This window comes from Amblyomma maculatum, chromosome 6 (assembly GCF_055883805.1).
Source record: "Amblyomma maculatum isolate TAMU_Amacu chromosome 6, ASM5588380v1, whole genome shotgun sequence".
Taxonomy (NCBI): Eukaryota; Metazoa; Arthropoda; class Arachnida; order Ixodida; family Ixodidae; genus Amblyomma; species Amblyomma maculatum.
Genome location: NC_139349.1, coordinates 44,563,196 through 44,589,015, shown reverse-complemented (window position 1 = coordinate 44,589,015; position 25,820 = coordinate 44,563,196). Strand labels below are relative to the sequence as shown.

The 25,820-nt window shown below is 42.4% G+C and overlaps 2 protein-coding genes across 4 annotated transcripts in view; one reads left to right on the top strand and one right to left on the bottom strand.

Moving 5' to 3' along the window:
* Positions 1 to 25,820, top strand: part of LOC146185628 (glycine receptor subunit alphaZ1-like) — a 208,774-nt gene that overhangs the window by 17,706 nt on the left and 165,248 nt on the right. The gene's annotated exons all lie outside the window — the stretch shown is intronic.
* The window catches only part of LOC146185629 (cell adhesion molecule 4-like), a 280,393-nt gene that overhangs the window by 242,723 nt on the left and 11,850 nt on the right, over positions 1 to 25,820 (bottom strand). Inside the window, exons 2-3 of one of the 2 annotated variants that reach the window (XR_014708009.1) lie at positions 9,951 to 10,097; positions 8,978 to 9,626 (exon numbers count right to left, since the gene is read on the bottom strand). The exons of the other annotated variant lie outside the window; for it this stretch is intronic. The gene's annotated coding sequence lies outside the window, so the exon portion shown is untranslated. Of the gene's footprint in view, positions 1 to 8,977; positions 9,627 to 9,950; positions 10,098 to 25,820 lie in introns of those variants that run through there. 2 annotated transcript variants of the gene reach the window in all.

The window sequence follows — 25,820 nt, the reverse complement described above, 5'->3', positions numbered from 1 at the left end:
GGTTGCTCAAATGTGGACTCAATCCCCGGATGTGCTTTAGGGAATACTGCCACAGTGTTCTTAACCTCACTCTCTGTGTATTCTTCATATGGCCGGCAAACCAAAAAATCATCGACATATCGAAATGCCTTGGCAACTCCAGCTTCCTTCGTATGATTAAAAAGTGTCCTATCACCCTTAATAAGGAATAGGTGATTCAATATAGGAACAATCGAAGATCCAATGCAAATTTCATCTTTTTGCTCCAAAACCACTGCCTTCAAATTCAACATACAAGATTCAGAGGTAGAGCTTCAACAGACCTAAAAACTAGTCAGTGCTCATTCCAATTTCATTCTGAAACTTCGCTGCACCGTAGACATCTATTGCTTCTTCGACAACGAGGATGGCCAAATGCTGTGAAATCTTTTAATACAAATCTTTCACGCCAACAGAGCAACACCTCATAGGTGCAGCCTGTTGAAGAAATCCAATCAGCTCATCTGAATTTCTCACCAACAAGGGGTCTTTATTGAGAGGCAATTCATGAATTTCTGAAGAAATGAACCTGCTTAGTGCTGCCATGTGGAACGGTCCTCCACGATGACTCGGAAAGGGTTGCCCTCCTTCTGTGTCTTGACAGCAAAAAATGGTGTCAGGGTCAGCTTGTTTCATCCCATATTCTCATTGGTTAATGCTCCCTTGCCCACCTCTTGGAACATATCCGCCGCTTGCATTCGGGCAAAACAAAGCTGTCTCCTGGAAATCTTTCTTTTCGACTCAAAGTTTTTTAGGATCCCTTCCTTCGCCTTGGCCTGGTAATCATCTTTGTGCATCACGGCAAACTCCCCCGTCTTATCAGTAAGACTCAGCCCCAGATCTAGACTCAAACAATTCATGGCTCTCTGTGGACTGGGCTGTGCTCTTTTAGAACCTCGATCTTTTAGGAACGCAAAAGCAGCCTCCACACCTTGGAACAGGCAAGCTTCCTTATCCTCTTCGTAGACTTTTGAGGCCACCTTGTAAACCATGCTCAAAATATCAGCAGCGTCAGCCTTTGGTTGCATCGCATACTTAGGTCCCTTCTTTAAAACTTTAAGGACATGTTTGGACGTTGCCTGATTCGTGAGATTAACACCTCTGCTCTTTCTCTCAGCGGAATCTCTCTTTTTTTTTCCTAAGAAGCGAATTCAAAATAGAAATCCACCACTGATCCGCAATTGGTCTGCAACTCCAAGAAAGAATTTCGTCATTACCTTTGATTGCTGAGGACCAAGGTAGGTACAACACACATTCTCAATGTGTTTTTTATATTCACTGTGCTTATAACTGTTATGTCTGTTATTTATATTTTCGTTTTATACCCGTCTTTTTTTATTCTGAATTTGTTCGCGTTTTTTCTGAATCTTTCATTTTCTTCTTCTTAATGTAACCCTACGTTTTTTTGTCATGCATTCTTCTTATCACAAATAACAACCAGTTGGTAGTGAGCGCATCATCGGTCTGAACGTCTTGCTTTAATCTCTTATGTGTGTGTTGTATCTTTGTGTAACAATGCAGCGCCAGAGGTCTTCCGATTCTCTGACCACATAATGTACTAGTGGATGCACAGCCGGCTGTCTGAGGAAGTCAGTAAGCGCACAGTAAAAAGAGTCTGGGGAAGTTCAATGAAGCCAGGTTTTACCATTACTTGAGTTGAGCGTAGCGCAATAGGCTGTCGATATTCCTGGAGCGCCTAGAGCTGGCTCTTGATATGGCGGGTACGGAACGCTGGGAGTGGAGAAAACACATTTATTCTTTACGCACGGCCGTTGGCTGCAACACAAGTTACGCATGGCTCGTGAGTATCCACAGACCAATTCAGTTTAAACCGTAAACAAAATATTTGAGTCGAAGTGTTTCTGTATTTCCTAGAGCAGATACCCGAATGTATGCCTTCCTCAGGAAAGTAAACTGACCTCCTGCAATCGGTGTCACTTCAGGCAGTTTATGCTTCGAAGTGCCTGCAGCAGTCGAAGCTGATGGAACGATGAGGCTATACGACGATTATGTATTTTATTCGTTATTTTTCAAGAATGCTTGCAGTAAGGAACCTAACAAAAACCGCGAGTTTGCGACAACGCATGAAGACATTGACCTACTCCGATAAGAGACTAAAAGCGCTATTCGGGTCCCTTTTGCATGCTTTACTGCTGTGGAGAAAATGTTTAAATTTCATGACTGGAAAAGTGTTCAAAACAAAGGTTAGGCTGTTTACAACTGAGCACAGTGATAGAAGTTGCGGCTACATTTTTGTCACGTTCAAAACACCCTGAGGTTGAATTCGCAGCTCGATATATGTTTTGCTCAAATGTGTCCTCAGTAGCTGCCGAAGTGAGTACGCCCTATACAAGAGTGTAATATTTTTTCTTCAAAAAACGTTGCTTTCATCCTCGCGAGGGTCTTCTGCCAATGCCTTTTTTCTTTCTACGTCCCTTACATTTATGTTCCCCAGCCATGTTGATACTCCAGCAGTAGACCTCCAGGCCATTTTCGCTGCCAGTGTTGACAGTGGGCGCTCGCAGAAACACTGGCTCCATCATGCTTCCTGGCGGCTGGTAATGGAATGGAATGGCTGCCCCTCCATTCGCAAGAGCGCCTTAGGTTGTGGCTAGTCGCGTTAGCATCGATAACGGAGCGCGTTACGATGCTCAAGGCCACGCGACAAAGAAGGACTGTTGTTCCAATCTGAAGGGAACGCTGCGCATTAGCCATGCCGCTTAGCACAAAGATTTGAAGGTATCTTGCCGGTAGAGCGGGTTATCCTTGTTTTAGGCGGCTGCAGTAGTTTATTCGCATCTCACGTTCATGCATACCGGCGCCTACAATAGTAGAGGCATGACGTGCGTTGCAACTGCGACAGGTATCTGCTTTTATCGGCGTGCTAAAGTCTTATCAAAGCAGAAGTTTACCAGACCTCGTAAATAGTGACTCTTCCTGCACGAATCAACAGTGAAAAAGAAAGCAAAGCTCGATGGCTCATGTTTAGACGGAAAGCGATATTCGCTTTGTGTCATGTGAACATCAGCTACCATGCTGCGTTTTCTTTTTATCTATTGATTCGTATTCGCATTCTAAAATGGCTCCAGTTATACGCTTCGTGGTAGCGAGAGCATGGGTGTGATAAATGTTTTTATCATTACCTCTGATTAAGCAACCTTGCTGGCAAACATATTTCACTCTTCAGGCCAGGCGTCCTATATTCATCACCAACCCTGGAAAAATACATTTTAAAGTCCCAGCGTCGACAGCATATTATTCTAACTTTAGGATATAGTTCATTCTCTATATGTAATTCCCTCACAGCTGCCAACCACATCGAGAGATACGCGAGATACGCTGGTCTGTAGATATGTTTTTTTGCGATTACAATGGTCCCAACATAGGCCGCACTTATTGGAGCAAAGCTTAAACTTCGTTTTCCTTATTGTATTAGTCCCCTTTCAGAAGAGGTTCATTAGCCGCCGAAACTTGCATTACGGCCTCGTTAGTGTCTATTTCGACATATCTCCTCAAGGGCTGCGCTAATACATTATACAAGACCTTCTATGCGCAGGCGAAAATTTTTTCGCACAAGGTGGACTGCTTTTAATATGACCGAGCGCATTTACACCGAGCTGAACAGCATGAAAATTGAATCTAAGCTCGTTTTTATGAATCAGGATGTGACTTCTCAGTTATAATTGTCTTCAGATTCAATTTTGGAAGCGGTAGTCTCTGTTTCCCAGCTGCAGTGTTTGAAAGGGGCTCTATATGAATTGTTGAAATTAAATCAATAAAGTGTTCAGGCATGCATTCAATATTTATGCCTGTACCGGTGCCAACCATGGCACGAAAGCGAGGAACTCAATTTGGATCATCAAATTGTTATCAACCATTATTTTATTTTACCAAACTGTTTCGCTACAACCACAATTTTCTTTACATCACGGACTTTCGTCTACTCAATCACTCCCGTACCCGAGAAAAGACAAAATTAGCCTTTATTCATTTGTCAAATGTCCACAATTAAAAGTAGAAGGTATCTTGCCGATGCATAAGCATTGGCTTCTGGTAGGCGTTTATCGCCATCTATCAGCAAGCAATCTACTGACCCGTCAGACCCACTGCAAAACGTTTTCGCTTTGATGGTTCTCCTAATGATTTCGCAATAAAAATGCTGCCTATTGTGCCTTTCTCATCCTGAAGCACAAAATGAATTGTTATGAGTCATATCTGCAAACGATTGCCGCCAATTACGTGCAAAGAAAATCTATATATCTAAAAATATGGTAGCAAAAAAGGAGATTCAACAACGTCCAGAAATAAAGGACAAGTGAATCAGAAAACCAAATCATGGTCGCTCAATGGAACTAACGGCGAAGCTCCGAACGAATTCTGTCTGTCGAAATACGGCACTGCGATAGATTCAGAACAACATGACATTGCTAGCAAGATATGTTGATAAATGAACTCTTCTTCATACTGCTGACAGCGCGCAAAAGAACTACACGATAACTCATTTCACAGCTCATAGGTGACGTTTCTAATTAGCGGTTTCTTCAAGCTAACTGTTGATTTTACTGATCGGTTTTTGACGTTCATAAACCAAAATTCTTTCCGGAGCAGCACGGATCATTACTATCTCTGTACAATAGCTGCAGTGATGAGGAGACAACTGAGCAAATTCTCTACTCATTTATTGCCAAGAGCCACTCGTCATGCCAAGTAGTGGGACGGCTGCATTCTCGTCCTCTATGTTAATTATTGTCTATTTGTGGATGGTGTCATGCAAAGAACCAGTCCACCTTTCCAGAGCGTTCTGCCTGAGAGACAGGCTACGACCTTCCAGAACGCAATACTTTCTTAATTCGGATTGTTGCTCATTTCATTTAAGGTCCTTCTATTGTAGTCTCGGATATTTTGTAGAGGTTTTTCTAAAGCGCAGTGTTTACGATCGGTTCATCTTCCTACTTAGTCACCCGATTTATGGCCTTCTAAAAACCATGACATCAAAATGTCTACCGGTACATTTGAGTTTGCAACACACGTGCGCACCTTGGGGACTCTACTTCCTGTACATATCAGTTATCGCTACACAGCAATATTGGCAGCATAATTTTTCACAGCATAATAAAGATTACGATTTTTTAAAATTACATGCAATAATACTTCGAACTAAGCATGGCCGAAGATTCGCGAACATTTATGCAAGCCGTGCAAGCGTATTGTACGTGGCCTTTAATATAAAACATCGAGAAATTATGAAAGCTTGCAGTCAAAATAAAAATTAAGAGATTGAGAGGAAAAACCATTTAATATATTTATTTATTGTTCCAAAAACTTAGATAACTTGGTGCCTAAAAGAACAGGCATAATATTTTGAACAACGGCCATATGAGCGATTGGTCAACCGAGTTGACGCTCAAGGTATAACAGCGACCCCTTCTGCTTCATTTCACAAGCGATTCATTTTAAACGGCCTGTATAAAAGACCTCTCATCTCATTTGATTGGCATTACTTGTGTAGCCTATTGCACAACATAACAGTGCAATTTACCTTAAGGCAGTTTCGCCTGCCCTCTAAGTTTGGATGTCTACTATACATGAAGACTTTAACCTCCCAGTAAAATTAAAATAATGGCGCAACGAAAATATTCTACGGACGGAGATCATAGACCTTCTACCAGAATCAATTACTCTGGCGCAAGTTGCTAACCAGGAAATGTGCGCACATTGTCTCCGTCCGCAGAGTAATGAAATCTACTATTATTATTAGTACTCTTGTGGCCCTGTCAATAACGTGAACTAGTTTCGCTCAGACACCTTCATAAGGACCTCTAAGCGTTTTGTCGACATCAGCTTGAATAATGACTGCAATAATTTTTATATTAAATCCATGGACACCGCTTGAATAACGACCTTTATTCTAGGGTATATGAGATTTTCATTGCCTATATGGGAAACATTCTGAATTGTAGTTTCAAATATATTTCTCATATGCATGGAACGTCGGAGGCTCTGTGGACCAGGGAAAATGTTACCGCATCAAGGCTTTTTTTCTAAATACGGTTTATTTCCTGTCGAAAGGGTGCATAATTAGGGCGCAGATTATTAAATATTGCTCCCCTGAATATGTTTTATGAGCTATCAGGCTCGGACTAAAATTTATTACAACATGCTTTCTCGACCGCTTCATTGTCATGGCCTCAAGCCTACTTAACACAGTGAGGATGCATTAAGAACGTCGCTTCCTCTTTCCGTGAATATTGAAATACGCCTCACTAAGCACCATTCAGGGCGTCTGTAAAAATTGACCAAAGGAGGCGCCCGGAACTTACGGCGTCCTCACTCATGTAAGTGGTGTTCCAAAATTTGACCCTTAGCTTTTTTAATTGCGTAAATCAAGGAAGAACATGAAAAATTCGTGTCAAGATGCCTGTCCTCTTCAAAAGGCGTCAAAAGGCACTTGGCTTATGAAAAACTTAATAGTAAAGTTTCAGCTGTTCGTTTTCGCGAACAATGTGAAGTAAATAAATATCCAAATAAACACTTTCTCCAAGGGTGCTTACATAAACTTAATAGTAAAGTTTCAGCAGTTCGTTATCGCAAATAATGTGAAGTAAATAGATATCCAAATAAACACTTTTCCCAAGGGTGCTTACATATGACATCGTGTTAAATGACGCAAAAACGAATTTAAGATAGACATGTAGGACCTTTCCACGACCCTCGGAGATACCGGCTTGACTGGGCTGTTTAGTAGGGCAGTCGTCAACTCTCCTCCGCTACGTGAGTGCCCTTCATCCTTTTATAAAATCATGCTACACGATTTTACAATGGGGTTCAAATCGTTTTGCGTGATTTTATAACGAGGTGAAGGGCACTGCCATGTTAAGGCGCTGGGGCGCCTACGTAGCGCCGGAAAGAGTTGATCCCCCCCTCTCCCCTTTTTAACAGCCCAGTCAAACCCGTTTCTCCTAGGGTCCTGAAATGGTCTTGGATGGTAATATATTTTAGAAAAAGGTTTATTTAAGGCAAATGTTTGTTTTAGCCCTTTAGCTATATTACTGTTAACAGCGACCACCATATCAGAGCCAGGTTGTTTTAATTATTTCAATAAATAACTACACACATTAATTCAATTTTAATTCAATTTTTCAATGTTTCTAGGAAGCTAATTGCGTTTGCGATATTGGAGCTTGCCTTCCAAATCATGCGGCTAAGAAAAAAAAATATAAAATTTGTAGCTCGCGTTACAAGGCCCGCAAATATTGCACTGATAGCTAGATCCCCTCCATAGTAAGAAAAAGCTCATCTGACGTGGTTCGTTCCACCCAGAGATTTCATCACCCTGCCGGTGTCACCTGATACACAGACGGGCGAGCAGCGGTTCGTTATCAGTTTCGCTACTACAGCGGCTACGCCGATAGCCGTCACACTGGTGACAATGCACGCGGTGGTTTCGCTAATAAATCCGGTCTCAACGTGCTCAGTTGCCAAACGATCAACCCGTACGCGCCTAATGGAGCTGTTAAGATGTCAAGCAGTCGTTCACGCTGATATCTGTAGTCCTTTTATCACGCGCGACGATTAGCAAAGCTTTGGCTAATCACAAAGACCAGCTAGTCCGGGAAATAATCGAGGCAGCTTCGATAGCGAGTCTGCGCGACGATTGCGTCAGCACACCGTCCGTTGCTTTGACTAAGAAAGAATTTGACATGTTAAAGATGTGATTATAAATATCTGCGATTATGTGTCTTATGCTTTTTTGTGGACCCTTGAACGATATGGTTGCGACGCATGTGCTTTTTGAGAGGGTGATGAAGGTATAAGAAGCAATGTTTCTTCGAAATAAAAACCAGTTGTAAGTCAGCGCTTGTCTCTTGTCCCGATGTTTTGCGCTGTTCCATCAAGAACAATTTTCTGTGACATTTCTTTTCTAAGCTAGAGTATTTGGATGACCAGCTCCAATTTTGAAAATAAAACTGACCCCTCTAAAATAAACAATAAAATGGTAATGAGAGAATTTAGTTTATTATCGATTATTCGAAGCCTTGTGCGTTTACTTGCTCTTCGCCGTGGCCACCAATATAGCCCCATTTATAAAATTAATCTTAAGTCAGCTACCACTTTTTTGCTAATTTTAGACATTCAATAAAAAAGCACCTTGCAAACTCCTGGCCCGTCGAACTAATATCATGTGGCATACATATTTTTTATATTTCTAATCTGATGAGTTTCCCACCGCTAAGACGACAAGTTGTACGCAACATTTTGGAACCGTTGGAATGATGCGTAAACTCCTGAACTAAAAAAAAAAAAAAAAAGAACATAGCTGCGGTTCAGCTTCGGTTAAATCTAGTGTGAAGAGATAGTTGAAGCGACCATCTGTGCAGCTCGTAGCTCACGCCTTGCGGCATCACCGCGCCGGCGTTTCGCAAGACACTCCTCACGTTGGTCCAGCGTTTCCGTCGCACTTTTGCCTTTAGGCCATTCTCTTCTCCTCCGCAAACTTTTTAAGTCGCAACGCAATGTCCTCTGGATCGTCAGACGCACCTAACCGATGATCGTAACGAGCATGGCTGCTCATTTTCGCTTCCTTCGAGTCCATGGCTCGGCTCCGGCCGAGGTGCGCGGCACTTCGGAATGACGTCAGCGACCATGTATCTCGCCATGCAGCTGCTCACGCGTTAAGCTACTTCTCACGTCAGTTGACCTTTCACCTCTGAGCTTGACTTTGACCTTGACCTTGATCTTTAGTGGGAACACAGCTATTCATTGTGGTTGTGACTTAAGTTCTAACTTGACTTCGAATCCGTTTGAAGGTTATCGGAACCACTCGATGACCTTGACCTTACCTCGCGCAATGAAGCTATCGCTTCATAAGTTATGCGGGATTTCGGGGCATGAAACTGATAACTAAAATTTTAGGATGTGGTTCGTGCAGGGCGTCGCTGGCCTGAAGTTGTTTGTCTGCGCTGCTGTCAGCTACCCCTCTGCAAGTATCTGTAAATACATCCACTTTTTGTGTGCGTTCATCTATGTTACATTATGGTTGCCTTTATGGCAGTGCTATGCCATTGACTTGTCATAAGTAATAAGGTATTAGGTTCCTCTTTTACTGGCAATATTTAATTTTAATTAGCAACATTATATTTTAAGAATATGTCAGGCTATGGGAAAGCAGGTCCGGCCGCTGCCAAAGTAGCTACGGCACCTGAATATTCTACCTGAAAACACTGACACTTCATTCGGTCAAACGCGTGACTCTAACATCAGAAAAATGGTCCGTAATCATAAATTGTATTTTTTTTTTCAAGTGTGAGTATGTGTCTGTGATCTGCACTCTTAAAACTGTGGGAAAAGAAAGTTTACTTGAGAGAGGGGCCAGTCATCTCGCCAAAAGTTAATGTTTTCGCCGTATCTTGCTTAGAGAAGACAACTTTTTACTGCAAATAGTCTTTTAGAACCTGGTATTCTGTTTATTATTCGATGCTCACGCGTATTCATAACGGAACTTCAGTTTATCGTTAATGCAGTTTTTCTGTATTCTTGTATACTCTGTTTGGCGGAAAGTTGCCGGACAAAACATTACCCAAAATGAAAAGGGGCCTTTCAATCTGTGCCTGGAAAAAAAAAAAAAAGATTATTTCCTTACTCCTATATAGCTGTACAGGACAACAACAACAAAAAAGCACACACTTTTCTAGTGGATGCTTGTTTGTATTTATCATTATAATTAGCCGACACTATATAGCGCTGTGTTCAGCGACATGCACGAGCTAGCTTCGGTTTAGCTCATCTCTACTTCGAAATAGCGGTGGCACATTTTTGTTGCGTTAATTTGCTGACTTTCCAGAAGGGCAGGGCGCTGACGATAACGGTGTTTGCCTTCCTGCTCAGTCAGCAACGAGAAAAAAAACCTAATGCGTTTTTCTCAGAATACTTACGCTCTAACGTATACACCTCATCTGCTGGACGTTCTTTCACCGCAGCAGCAGCCCCACTGCCAGAGGAAGAGCCATTTTCTGGCAGCGAATCATAATACAGCTCGCAGCTCTTATTTCTCTCATCTTCATTTCTTCTTTGTTCTATTCCTATGAACGAAAAGAATGAAAGCTCCATTTAGAGGAGAGCGGGTAAAGCGGTACAGTAATTTGCCTCCTTTGCAGTAGCCTCCCCATCATGGGCGCAGTATTACGGTAGCTATGAAGGAGACACGAGGTTGAACCCTATACCTATGTAAGACGGAATGATTGGGCTCTTTTATGTCCCGTTCTTTCTTGTGTTCCTTCCTACCTTTTTTTCCCGGGGGGGGGGGGGGGAAGGGGGGGCTATTTCAACGTATATAGTACTTTATTGCAACACAGCGGATGTTCACTACGTTAGAGGGTCTTATTTCAAGAGTGGGGAAGCTACTACCTGACATAGCTCTGCTATTAAAACCTCATCAAGAGAGTTTACCGAAAGGGCGCGTTGCGTGAAGCTTGATGTTCAGAAAGCACAAACCTGTGCAGTTGCCCCATCCTCGTCCTCTCATTAATATTAAGGGAAAAGTGCAAGGGGAGCTCCGTATACGTTACGGGCACCACTGCGCCAATCAATCGACTGAGCGAACTGGCATGGTGTTGTGTATATGTGGGCATAGGGCGCGTTCGCCACGAGGTGCGTAATTGAAGACGGGTGATTTGTGATAGGCTCTGTCACTGGCTCGGAGCAGAAGAGTCGCGTTTCTTATCGCATATGTTTATATTGTATTAGGTCGCTAAGTGCTCGCAGGCACTCGCATGGCCTAAAGAGGAACTGAACTCGCAGTGGCTCAGTAAGATTTAAAATGAAAGCAAGCGTTACTTACTGCACACTTCGTCATTCATTTTTTACGCTGTTTGTGCATTTTATGCGACTAAGTTCTATGTTTCATTCTTGTATTTTCTCCATGGTAGAAGTTGAATTTCTCAATAACCTACATTACCAGTTAGGCAAACAGTAACTTTTTCTATTTGTTTTGTTGATCATAGCCTCCATTATATTGTCTAGCGAAGAGCGTACATCATGACTGGGTGGCTCGAAAATTTGGCTCTTTTCTTTACGGGACTTGTGGCGCGGCAGGGAACACCCATTCTGTACAACGATCGAATGCCACTGAAGCGGCGATTCTGATATGCGGCTCTAGCGTCTCATCACGCTGTTGTGTTTCGTAAGAGAATGTCCAGAGCTTCTACAGCTGTCAAGCTGCACCCGCAGAGCTAGCTTCACAAAAGGCCTCAGTTCATGCCTTGCTATTTTTTTTACTGACATCGTAAAGGCAGGCGCATCAGTGTATGGTTCATATGCTCAATGGCCTGTCAGTGTCAGTCATCTGAGCTAAAGAAGCCCCATTCATGAGTTGCTCGGGTTTGCGTGCATTTGTATGGCCACATTATAATCGCGCTTAGCAAAATTTCGTCAACACAACCAAAACGCAACTATTGACTTTTTCGGAAATTTCGCTGAAATCGCCGTCACGTGTTTTGCGCAAGAAAAGTTTTCGACTCTTAAATGCCTTACCACCCAAATTCGCATAACTCTGACATTCAATGGCTCGAAGTGGACTTCGCATTTTTTTTTTCCTTTCATTCCATTCATAGCGCGGGTGCATTCATATTGTAATTTTTAATATATTCAAACACGCAAATGCTGTTACTTGCAAAGTACGAAGCGAAAAAGGGTGCTATTGAAAAACTCTTGTTACAGAACGAAGTGTTGTACCTGGCCGCAGAGTCAAAATCGAATTTATCATACAAATTATGCATAATCCCTTACTGCTGCAATATTTGCATTAGAATGTACAGAGTATTAGGAAGCTTCCTTCTGTGCAGACATGTACAATAGCTTGTAAGTGGCAGACCTTTCCTGAAGGGCCCTAGTTTCAAATGCAGGAAATTAAATAGTAGGTTTTTATATAAGATATAATATGGCCAGAAATAGAACCAACAACTGAACCCTTCCATTCGCTATCTTCACTGTTAACTACAGCGCGAACCTGCCTAATTTAATGAAACTCCATCACGAATGAGAATTCTTTCAAACCAAAGCTCTGATATTGCATGTTTGAAATATTTTTTCTGTTTTGTTCTATTATGTTTGTGCTGCTTACGATAAATACAAGCACAAAGGTATATTTTTCATTGTGAACAGTTATATAAGGTAAGCTTGCAAGTTCTCCTAGCTCTTTTGCAATCACAGCTTCAAGACTACGTTTTAGCAAAAAGACGGCATCGGTGTTATATGGAGAAATCGTCAATATTACACGTGTGCAATGAGAATATTAAAAAAAATAAGGCATCTAACGCGAATAACAACGCCGCATGTTTCAAGCGGGATATTTTCTATAAAGTAATTTGGTTTTAAGAAAGGAAAATTTATATGGGTTTTGGCCGGTATATTAGGCGACAATGGTCGCCAGCAAAATAAGCTACCGGAAAAAACATCAAGGTACGCTTTCAGGAATTGGGCACAAGCGATTTAATATCCCAGGTGTGTCAACGAAGACTTTACATAATTGATTAACGAACATGTTTGATTTACAGCGAAGCGCTCTTCAACAGAGTTCAATGACGGTGATGTGAATCAAAACAGCGTGAAGACGTTTTTAATAGCAGGCTGCTTAACAAATATCCCATAGCAAACTTTATGATCATTACTGTTAGACTCTTTCAATATTGGGGGGCTTACAAGCCACCGTAGGTATATCCATTTTAAGATAAAACTTTCAAGATTTTATAAAGTGCCGTCTTGTCAGCGTTGCATTCAGGATAATTTTGTGTGACACTAGGCCGGAAGCGAATTGGACGTTTGGAGATATCCCTAGCTATCGCGCGTTGCACTATGGCCCACCTCTAACCTGCTTCCCCACTCGCTGCTCCCACCTGAGCGCAGGAAAAAGAGACCATGTTAGCGGCGCGCCACTTTGTGACACGCGTTCGCAGGCGCGGATAGTGGCGCATGCGGCTGCTCTGTTTCGCTTTCGGCCAAGTATTTCACCGAAATGGCTCGCGCTTCAGCAGTCAAGACAAGGACATGCGGAATGCCTTAAAGCAAATGCGGAAATACCTACAATGTCGTTCAAGCCTCCAGTTGAATAAAGGAATTATCAGAAGCAGTTAAAAGGTAATCATGCAACACTAATTGAAAGCTGCTTGTCAACGCGTCTTTACGGCTTGTTGATGGCACCACCCCTGAGAAGGTTGTGCAGAAGAAACGGGTGTTCGAACTCAAAAATCCCATTTTTAAAACTTGTTGGTCGGTTTATGTGAAACGCCCTGTATAGTAAGACAGCTGGTCTTTCATATAAAGTGGTACCTTACGAATGCCCCTTACGAGAAATTCTAATTATAAAATCAGCAATTAAACGAATGACACAGTGCGGTTTGGTTTTTCTGGTTTTGCTTGACCTAGAACAGTAGCACCGGTGCGAGCCAGCCAATGAAACTCCCTTGCTTTCTGCCCTATAACCAATGGCGCACTGGTAGAATGCTTCTTTCCATCGTTCTCAGTTTCGTGGGGGGGGGGGGGGTTCGTGTATAAATTTTGCGTCCTCGTTTTATTCATTAGTGCAGAAGCGCCGAGATAACAGCAGGCCACTATCGAATCATGTTTTTAAGGAGGAGCTTAGGTCTCGCCGCCACCCCTTCTCCTCGCCATCGATTTTTAAGCCTACCGTCCTGCACCTGTATTTGGCGAATGCGACGCTCCTGGTCAGCTTGTACAGCAGAAGAAACGGTGGCAGCCGGTGCTCATAACCATTTCACGAGAAGACTCTCAAGCACAAATATTTTTAAGATCACAAAGACGATAATATATAGCGATACTCTAAGTTCAGTTCTCTTTTGTAATTCCACATTCGTGCCTTATTGTGAGTGTCAGCACTCTGGCTTTGAAGAAAAACACTGATTCGTACCGTTTTATTCATACGAATTTTACGAGTGCTGCCCGGCAGCCAGACTGTGCAGCAGGCGATGAGTGAAAGATAGTTGCATAATCGGAAGAAAATAGGGCACAGAATATCGTAGCAACCTGTCTGGTGCAGGTTTTCTGACGCTTTTTCGCAAGCCGTCGGAATAAGAACAGTCTAGCAATTCGCTTCGGCTCCCTTCAAACGCTTCTCACTACGTTCTAGGCGGCAGCATTCCGTCTTCGCAAACAGTTCCTAGCATTGCGCATCCGCCCGCACGTGGCCACCAATCTCCGTGAATAATCCAGTAGCCTGCATGCGCCTGTGGTGAAAAGATTGTGTTTGGCGCAGTCGAGTGCCGTCGTGAAAAACATGAAGCTTTTATGGCCAGAGATGGACACGGATATATTTCCGCTAGGACCATAGACGAGGCTGAAATATTAAAATAAGGGACAGCGCGAAACGAAACGATATTCTAGATTTAGTATACTCAAACGTTGCTCAATTTTTTTAGAGGACAGTAGAGGGCAATACTTCTGCCTTTTGTTATATCCGAAATATAAGGTGAATGGATAACGCATTAGGTGAGCCCATTTAAAATCACAAACATATGAAAGTTGACCCGCGATATCATAAGAATGTGTGGGAAAAAAACGAAATCTGGTTCCGGTTTTAATGACATAATAGGACAGAGGAATACATTAGGACTGCATTTTGTAGTGTGCACTTTGGGCTACGCGTTCGACAATGTAATGAAATCACCGTGAGAACAGGGATGAGACGGAGCGTACGGGCTCGGCATTGCGAATTCATGTGGACGAATTCCGTCAGACTGATGCATAGATTTATTCCACTTTTTCGTGCTCCCCGTGTAGATCCTCGTGGTCGAATCCGCTGCGGTGGCGCAGTGGTTACTACGCCTAACTACTGTACCGGATTTCTCGGGTTTTAACCCGACCGCCTGCGGCTGAGTTTCGATGGAGGCGAAACGGAAGGGCGTCCGCGTGCTGTGTGATATCAGTAGATATTAAAGAACTCCAGGTGCTCGAAATTTCTGGAGCTCTCCAACGCGACATCTCTCATACCCTAAGTCGCGTTGGAGCGTTAAAACTCTGCAAATGAAAACAAACCTCATTCTCGTACATGCGTTTTGCTAATGGCGTTATTACCGATCCTCTCATACATAACCATTTTCAAACAAGCTACCATTTATGTAAAGTACCAGCCCTTCAACACAGCCCCCTTCAACACAGCCGAGCGAACGTGTCTGCGTGGAATGTTAGCTGCGTGTCTGATACGAAACGCAAGGTTCCTGTTGGTTACAGTACCCATTTCATCCTGCCATCTCAAATGAGCGGTCCGTGCTGGAAGCCCCTGCCATCTGGACCTTGTCATTTGGTCTCATTACGGCATACTACCAGAAAACCAATGAGTGCCCGTTGATGTCACCAGCCAGTTGCAAATTGTTAGAGGCAGGCCCAAGATCTTTTCTCCTCAAAGCTGACGCCGACAAAACCAACGCTGGATTTTGTATAACATGGGAATTTTACGCTGTCGGCTTACAAAAGTAGGGATGGCCGATGGCAGTGTTAAGAAATGGGATACACATGTATAATTTATGCGATAAACGCTCTCCCCAACAAGTAGACCAGTCTGATTCCAGGCATAAATGTTTACTGTGAAAAAAAAAAAAAGTCTACTCAGAGGATTTATCTTGGAGAGAAGGGCACAAAGGCTTTAAATGCTCTCGTCCAAGGCTCCCCTGTGGATCCCCGTCTACGGACGTGCATTATTTTGCTCATTTTAGCTTTTATTATTTAATTTTGCGTCTACATCTGGAACGCAGACATTGCAGTCATAAGCTGCTTCATTTATGCAATATCTCCGGATGTGGGCATAAATCATTTCTTAAACTAACCTTACGAACGTGTTTTTATGTCTTCGATGCATAACGTGTTGAACTTGGGCTCAATTATCATCTTACTTAGGCACCCTTGTTGGCTGCGCCCAACAAATCGATGCTTAATGGTTTAGTGACTTCATATAGCTCGCCTGCCAATCAGTGCCCTGCGATGTTAAGTGCCAGTCAGCATGTTCCTGGGCATGCTTGTAATTTTAGAGCGTTCGCTCTACCGCTACCATTCGTAAAGGTCACCTGATGCCGGAATTGGATTTAAGGTGCAGCGCGAGGAGCCGGCGGCGTTCACTTCTTAATTTTCTCTCGCTTTGATTTTTGTGTTACTTCGCACACCATCATCACAGGTGTGACAAACGTCATTCAAGCCGGTTCACATCTCCATAAATATATAACACTGTTAGACACAATGCCATGCAGCCTTCCAGTCCCCTGCCTAACCTTTCCCGGGAGAGTCATCGCTGCGGCTCGCCTCCTGGAACCGTCCCCTTCAAGATGCCCTTGACGTTTTCCGATCGTTAGACCCAGCTGTGGTAGGCATAACGCTATCTCTAAATTTTATTCCCTTGACTCATAATAGTTATTCCACTATTATAAGCATGGTTAAATAATATTTTTCTTCTCCGTGTGCCTGAAAAATAAAACGGGAATGGGAATTCATTATAACATAAAAAAGGCTACTTCTCTTAGTTGCTGCTTATGAACTCGTAAAAGGTTAATGGAAAAGAAAGTATTGACATTGACAAGCGCTATATATACCCAGTCGGCTCAGGGACCAATAATTCATTCGGATATGAAGAAACAACTCAATTTCATGCATAATTCATGTTATGGTATGGTATGAACCTTGTTTAGCTATGATTATTATTATTTCACTGACAAAACGTGAGCGCATGTGACTGCTGGGTTTCCTATGCGTTCGTTATTCATAATATGAAATCGAATGAATTTGGTACGACATAAAACCCAGTTATCGTCTCTGCGTCATGATCGAGAGGGAATCATGCATGTAACGAAGCTGAAGGAAAATGAATGGCAAAAGCTGAGCAATGCTATGTTTTATTAGTGTGAACGCAGACATCACGGACGCTAATTGGTACGGTATGCAACAACAGCTTTCAAAAGCAAAATGAAAAGGGAGCGCCTTTTTTCGCTTACGAGAGGCTGATGTGGCAGCAGAAGCCTTTCAACCCTTCTGCAACATGTAGCCATTGCGTGTCGCCGGAGGTTGTGGCCGAGGGTTTGAGCCATGCTCTACCGTGCTCATGGCCATAAATCTCATGTCTGCGTATTGCATGGCGAAACTCCCGGAGGCCGTTAGCTGATCCACCTTTTCCTCCGGCCGCTGATAACAGCTGCAAATGAGCGCGCTTCCACACAAATTGGCTGTTCAAAATGCATCAGAAATTGCTCTCATGTGAGAAGAAAAGTGATAAAAAAGGAACCACTTGCAGGCATGTTAGTCAAATTTGAAGGTTTTTTTCACAATTTTTTTTTTGTAATACAAATACAACCACGGTGATGTAAGTACCAGAAATATTTGCTTTTAAGCGCCGTTGGGATCTCTTAAGATAACTGCATATATTGGAGTAGACGGAAATTTCTCGCCACTGACCACTAATTTTGCTTGAGAGAAAAGTATTTCGTAAAATAGAATTCCTCGCTTAATCATGCTTTATAAATTGGGGAAATGTATCCGGGTACTTTTGTTTTTGCCTTATTAGTGATGTCGTTACAGCCATTGCCCGCGCACTTCAACTTCCTGTGCTGTGCATAAAGGTATGACATAACAGTGCCATGTACCTAATTCTTATGAAACTTGGTGAGGTAAGTACGACATCTTGTCAACAGAAAGCGACACAAAGTAAAATATAGAGCCCTCCTTGCGAGAAAAAAAGTATGAAAAAATAAAATATTGTCACGAAGACAGGGTTTATGGGTATCGGCAACAGGGGCAGATACACACAGTCAAGACAGAGGTTCCCGAGAAACGGTAGCACGAAGACACAAGCTCAAGAGTCCACAGTCCTAGCTAGCCGAAGCGCGCGAGAGTCTCCAACTTCTTTGTCGTTCAAGCGCTACCTCGAACCGTCAGGTGGCAATATAATATGACTGCTAGCGGCGGTTACTTCAATTTTTTTTCTTATTTTACAAAAAGCCTAATTATTTGCAGAGAAACGTTGATCACAACTTCGTGAATTTTAAAGCTCGTCTGAGGTGTTTATAGATAGCTAACATCGCTAGGAGTAGTGAATAATGTGCCTATTTTCATGAAAAAAATGCATTTGATGTTTGCAATATTCACGTCCGCGTAGTAAAAAAACTCAGAAAATCGAAAAATTTATGAAAGAAGTTTCTGTATATTCGGTTTAGGTACTGGCGGCTGGTCGATGTGCTACTAGAAGTTTGCGTAACATTTTTTTGCTTAACATTCGCACTTACGAAAAGTATTTGCCCGAGTAGAGCATTCATAAACAGATGTTTAATGGCCGAAAAGCTGTGTGCTCAAACGAGAATCCTAAACCATATATACTTACCCAGAATAAATGCCACAGAAAGCATTACAAAAGGAAGTAAACCACGTCGAAGAAAGGAGGAAATGAAAAAGAGGTCAGAACAAGTAAGAAAAAAAAAAAAGACACCGGTATGCGATTTCCCCTAGTGCCCCAAACACCACACGAAAGCAATGTTTGCCAGAGCTGCCGCGGCGAATAGGGCGCAGGGCTATGTATACGTTAAGTGACAAACATTTCATGCAGTGTCACAGATTGAACCATATCCTCGGCTACTCGGGCTCAATAGATAATTTACCAATGTGTCGGGTTTTGGTAGACATTCCCATTCTGTGACTCAGAAACACTCCTTTGTAATGGCATAAAATTGAACCATAACAAAACAGAGACCTAAATGAATGTTAGTGACAAAGTTCAACAAACTGCAGCCCACTCTGGTGCATTTCTGCAATGGTGTTGCCTAAAATCAGAGCGCCGTTTTATTCAGTGCACGTTCACATCAGTGCCTGGAAAAATATACTGACAGTTTGTTCGAGACGTTTATTTTTCTCACAACACATAGTGAGAACCTAGACCTTTGTGAGGACCCAGAATTCAATGGTGTTTCAGAGCTCAGAGACGGCATCCGCAGTGAGGAAAATGTATAACAGCGACCAAGAACTGTTACACTCTGTGTTTGTTTTTTGTGCTACGAAAAGAAATCGGAAACCAAAAAAGAGCATATAGTCTTAAAGATGTTATAGTGCCAGGCGACAAAAGTACGGTGGACAAAGAGACCTGCATGTATAAATGGGGTAAAGCATTAAGGTCGAACAACTAAAGACGCCTGCATGTCGTTTGAACTGTGGGAGGGGCCATTAACCAGCGCCATTCTCGATATCCAAGAAGACCTCCTTCAAAATGTGCACCCTGCGACGAAGGACACTGACATCTTGGAATAATAAAGCCACATCCCAAAAACAATTAGCCGCAATATTAGCATTTGCTGTCATCACCTGTCCATTGACGTTTGCGACAACGGTAACTTCACATATTCGAACATTATAAATCTCACTTATTTGCTAACCCACCCCTGATGTAATACCCCGAAAGGGGTCTCTAAGGTAATAAAATGAAATGAAATGAAATAGTGAAGTGTTCATTATACTCAGACCAGGCTAATTGGTGAAGTCTTCGTCTTTTCTAAACAAGAAATGGTCTGCGATATACGGTGAGTATGGGTTAACAAGTACTATGCTTTCCCTATAACATGAGGTAGGCGCACAGGAATGATAGAGTGTCGCGTATTGCCATTTGTAAAATCGCTCGCATAGTACCGCACGAATAAGCATATTTTTACGTAAACAAATTTTATTGTCGCCATTTACAAATTGTGGGTGTTACCTAAATACTCTTGCAATTTACTCGCTGAACTTCTGATGTTCGTTTACACATCTGGGCCACTGACATGCCATTATTCATATCAATATTATTAAACAAACTTGCTTCAACCCGAAGCATTTATTGTGAAAGTTGTATGTCTATATTTTCCAAAAGCTTATTACCACACGAGGGGCAAAACGTCATGATCTAGAAGACGCAGCAGCGGACAGGAGAGAATTCATCAAGAAATGCTCAGTTATATCTTGCATTGTCAAAACTTGTGTTTCAATGAACCGCTACCGTACAGGTCATGCAAGGGTACCGAACTTTTCTATTCTTCACCTTCCTATTCTACGGCGTCTCTATTAGCCTGAGTCACTTTGTGACGTTAAACTCCGAAAAACAAACCAAGTTAAGCTTATTGTTCAACGCTCTTAAAAGCCTACAAATATGAGTTTGACGTCCGGCATTGTAAGTTATCCTAAATCACGCGCATAGGGCTGAGACAAAATCTACCTTCGTTAAAATAAGATGTGATTTCCTGCTACAGGCATGAAAAAACGTGGCTTCAGAACAAACCCATCCCCCTGAATGTGCAGGACGTAAAAGCAAAATGTTCGTTTCGAGCGCATGTGCTTTAACCTAAGAATTAATCTGCGACGAATGCTTACGTTTTGTATAGTTATCCTGTGACTGAGAACTCGGAATCATCGCAAAGATCAAGCTTAACGGAACATTTATTTTTTTGCATCGCCAGATTCAGCCCAAATATGTTCTGGCTTTGACATAGTGAAGCAGCTTTTTTTTTCTTTAAAATTGAAGGCTGAAAAATTATTATTTTTTTTAAATAATAAAGGGAAAGCAAATGGCATAACTTTTAACAAGCGTTGCATTGTAAGAAAACAGAGTTGAGAACACGTATTCCTCCACCGTTGATTGCGCGAACGAACAGCGAATGATTAAGGAATATGGGTTTCTTGGTGCCCCGCTTAAAACGCGATGCGATTAGAAAAGAGAAAATACCGGAGTGTGAGAGCTTGCCGTGACTTTGCGATAAAGGGTTTCATGCTGCAGAAGGTTGTATAAGCGGTGTTCGTAGGTTTAATGGTCGAGATTTCATTTTTGAGAAACCAAAATGAATAAAGAAACTTTGGCGCTGGGTGGTCGCATTTATTCAATTTTAGTGATATTCGAAAGTGAATTTAATTTCCGCACATTGCTGTAGAACGACAATAGCAAAAGCTTTTTGTTTTTTCACCGTGATTTGAAATGAACAAGCTTTCCAAGCGCTTAGCTCATTGTTTGGCACCTAGGAGATGGTCCTAATTTTTTCTAAGTTCACAGCCATAGACGTCGTTTTTTGTTTCATTTTGTCACTACGCTAACACTTTCTATTCTGAACTACAGTTCCACCTTGTAAATTCACATCTATACAAGTCGAAACAGTTAATTCACATTTACATTTCTCAAAAAAAGTTCTCTATTTCTTCATTTTTTATTTTGTTTCTTTCCTCGTTCGCAGGAAGTATAGGGATGAATCCAAACCAATCTTCACATGAAGCTGAAGCAAGGGCTGATTTACTGAAATAGTATAAAGTAATTATTTCTTCTAGATGAAAGCACCATGAATATGTGCACCCTCTGTTTTGATCGAGGCGTCGTTATTTCATCGCTCGCGCGCACGAGCCCTTCATCTATCTCAGGAGCCTGTTAACGCTGAGTTCGCCCCCTCATTTCCAATTCGCGCCATCTGAATGCCGCTCAGTTTCCTGGAATAAGCGTGCCTGGGGCAAATTTTGTTGGGGGACAGTACATTGCATGCCCTCCCACTTTGTCCTACGCCTTCAGGTATGAGAGAACGCAATAATTGGAACCTGCCTAGAAAATACTGGCTGTCTAGTTGCACTCGTCACGCATCAGCTATAGCACATGAATATTCTTTTCAAGGGGGTGCTTGTGCTGCCGCAAATCAATATGTCTATCTGGGAAGACGCTGCTATTGATTACGCCCTTTCCCTTGGTGACCAAACGAACAACCCTGTCCCGGCAGGCATTTTGATTCTTCCTCCCTGCTGCATTCCCATGTGTTTCCATCCCGTGACCACTATATATTTTTGTCTGGATTATTCTCTGCCCTCGAAATGCGAAGTGGGAGAAGCGTAAGTAGACGTGCGTATTTGGCATGGGAGCCTCTGTCATTCTTTTTGTCAGCCCGCAATAAGAACAGTAGAAGGCGCGGAAGAGTTTCAGTGCGCATGCACTTTTGCTAAGCTCAAGCACGACGTCTAATTGAGTTAACGCACTGCTGTCAATATCTATCCAAGGAACAGTTGTTTTTGTTGGCACAAAGTTTGCGAGACATATAGACGGGATCTCTAGAGGCCGAACTGCATGACGGAACTCAGGTTAGGTAAAGTGCGGACACAAACGAGAGGGAAAGTACTCCCCTAAAGCAACACAAAACACAATTGTATCTAAAGTTTTGTTTTCTAATTTTAAATGTCAGGTCAGCTTTGCGAATTTGAGGAGACGTGGAAGGTTATTCCATGGTGGGAAGTTTCTGCCTCGTTATGTCATATCAGACGTCGTCTTTAGCGTAATTCTCGGCTACAATATCCACTAATATATATATTTGCCTTCCTATAAAATAACACTAACTCCCTTATAGCCTGAGTTGGTTTGTGACGTTATATTCTATAATCAAAAATAATATTAACTTACCAAAAATAATAATGAAAAAGCAGGGCTACAAACTTTCGTTTTGTCACATTATACGAAGCAAAAATAGCTAAGGAAACAAAGGCGGTTCCTTTCTTTCGCACGCCTTACTGACTCAAACCGGATACCTCTCTGTGAAAAGCTTTTTGTGCGTAACGTTACTTGGCTGATGCGTGCTGTGTACGGAATGTATCTATGAAATGCGTTTATTAAATGTGTATGCGGTATGCGTGTATTGTGTTCGCAGTGGCTATGTAGCGTATGTTGACGACAAGAGCAGCAAGTGTTATATCGTTCAATAGCTTAGTTTAATTTCACTGGATGGATTGTAACTATCAATTATTGTCGTTAATTAGTTCACAGGGAACAAATTCATGTTTACGCTACATTATTAGGTCATATATTGTCAGATAGCCTATGTCGAGCACAAATGTACTGCACTAATTTAAAGCCCTAATTTATTGTACGTAATTGAAGAATTTTGATAAAAATGTGAAATTTACCCTTCAACATCAAGTCATATATCGGATAGCTTATATTGAGTACGATTGCGTTACGCTTATTGCTGCCGTCAGTTAATAATCTTTATTTATTGGAATTAAAATTGAGCTTCAAGTTAAAACGTAATATATTTCGACTAGTCGAGCCTGAAAACAAACCTTAAACCACCTATAAACCAGGTAAAAATGAGAGTTAACCCAGCCTAACTCGGTTTAAAAATTCAAACATCGTCGCGGAAGCGAAACAGCAAACCATAATGCTACACATTCACAGTACATAAAAAGGTTCAAATGACATGGGTAGTTTTTACCTTCATAATCTGAGTACTACAGGGATAAAAAGTGCAAAGAAAATCACATTATATATAACTTGTTTAGCATTAAAATTTAAGGTAGCTCATGGTGAGCGCCTCTTTCTTGACGTGGAGAATGCTAAGGGAGCATGAAGGTACAAAAAAAGAATAATGATTCTACGATGGGACGAATTGGCACCGCATGCCCCCTCCACCCCCCCCCCCCCCCCCCCCCCCCCATTACAGGTTGTAAAAAATACTGAATAAAGCACCGCAAAACTCCAATGGCGACGGAAGCCGAATACGAGTAGGTGTTGCTCGCGCGTTGTTTTTGCAATCATGTCGCAGAGATGATAAGACAAAGAAATGGATCTGGATGCTCCGAGGATTATAGTTTTTCTAAAAACGCGCATAAAGTCCTGTAATATATTGTTCAATTTGAGAAACGTAATTCTGGCCCCGAATTTAGACACAAAAATGAGAACACGGAGAACAAGCATCCTATAGGTTGCGCGTGGTTGACACATTGGTTGTATTACATTCTTTACTCTTATTCCTGAGTGATGACGCGTAGACAGATTCTCCCACTATGCCCATTTTATCACTAGATCCAACGAAATAGGTTAGGAGATTTAAAGGTGATTTTAGAGTACGGTCCTCACGTAAGTGCCGGCGCATCCGATATCTGGGCCAGAAGTCTCCTTTGGGGTAACGGCGTCACCAAAAACCGGCCGAGTTTGCAAGCATGCAAGTGCAAATATATGTGAATGAAACAGGCTATTCTTGTATACTGCTATAATAAAGCTTTCCCTGCAAGAAATGAAATACTCCCCCATGTGCACTTTTGTCTAAACTCTACAGTACTGTGGTAACATGAATGACAGGAGGAGGAAAGAGCAGAGAAGGAAATGTGTGGAGGGTTTGTATAAAAATCTGGTTTGCTACTCTTCACTGGGGGAAACTGGGTGAAGGGATATGAAGGAGAAAGTGCTGTAGAGGGCAGAAAGAGCCAGTCGCCGAAGAGCACACTGGACAATCAGACTATCACGTAGGTAACAGAGAACTGCAGAAAATAGGCTTTCGTCGCCTGTTATCAGTGCGGCTGCTGCCCGAGAATTTTATCTTTATCAGCGAACGTGGGACAAGATGCTCCATTGCACTGTGTAGATATCGTCTTTGGGTAATCTGTTGAAGATATTCACAAAGAAAATGAAACAAGGTTTTCTCGCTTGCGCACGTGACACGCCGAGTTAGGAGCAATACCGACAAGAAAGTAGTAGTGGTTTGTCAAGGCTCCATCAGGGTGACGCCACGCCAAGGGCAACGCAGCAAAAGTTTCATCATGTCGTGGAAAGCCGTGCGAAAATCAGATCTTTGGGCCAAGGTCTAGAAATTGTAGTTGTTGGTTCGAAAATTGGCCGGAATTCTAGGCATAAGTTATGGCCTCCCCCACCATTGTTCGGAGCCTATCCGTTGCTTCTTTTTCAACAGGGATGAACACACAGTCACCCTCATGATGGGTAGCTCATGCAACCCCGTCCAATCCGCGATCGTTTTCGATGCCGCTGTTTCCAGGTAGCTGCAGACAGATACAATCTTCCCCTTTAATCATGGCTCGTTGATGTAACTGAAGGATTGACGCGTGCCGTTTCCCGTGAGGGCCACGACCAAGACCATTTCGCAAACTTTGGGAGGCAGCATTTGAGAAAGCGAGAACAGCTTATTGTTTGGAACTTTTATGATAGATGAAATCAATGGCGGCTACGAAAAATGATAACTTCTGCACCCGTCAATGACATCCCGTGAGATGTCTTAGAAATGTGGACCTTATAGAGGTGACAGCTGCACCGTAAGGGCTCTAGGTGTGCAGTAGGCGCCGATGTGAAGCTGGTGCCCGTCCATCTGATGCAAATAGTCGAGACATATATTCTAATTCTGACCGTAAGAGATCGCCCTTCTTGACCCTTGGCATGGAAAAGATAAGATAATGGTGAATACTTAATTATAGAAAGAATGTTTTTGAGGTGATTGTATATAGCGATGACAGATAATCGTAATGGGCATCAATGGCCTTTATGAACAATGTACGCGGCTATATGGGGCTTTGTGTCAAGAAACAATTCTCTGCGTCATGCGCCTTCTGTGCATAACGTCCAATAAGACGCTGCAGTAATCCGCTGGTCTCTCGAGAAAGTGGTTCGTCAGCTACTCGCTGCAATTTCATCGAAGCATTTAGCTTGACGGCACTTTTGAACTCCACAATTATTTATTTTGCAGACTGACAACCGACACGACGGCTGAAACATAAGCTGAGTAGTAAGAAGGGAACATTACAAGTTGGGAGATAACAGTCACACTACGTTAGATTGTATCCGTCAGCTCTAGCGCGGCACTACTTGCAATGGTACTAGTGATTCATGTTAACATTTCAGAAAGGAAGTAATATAGCCGGCCAACAATGAGGGATTTATACGACAGAATTTTCGCTGCTTTCGTGTCGGGGTAGCCCCACGTTTTGAGGAAATGCGAGTTGCCCTTCATAAGGCAGGGAAAAATTAATACTGTACTTTGCAAGATATGTCAATA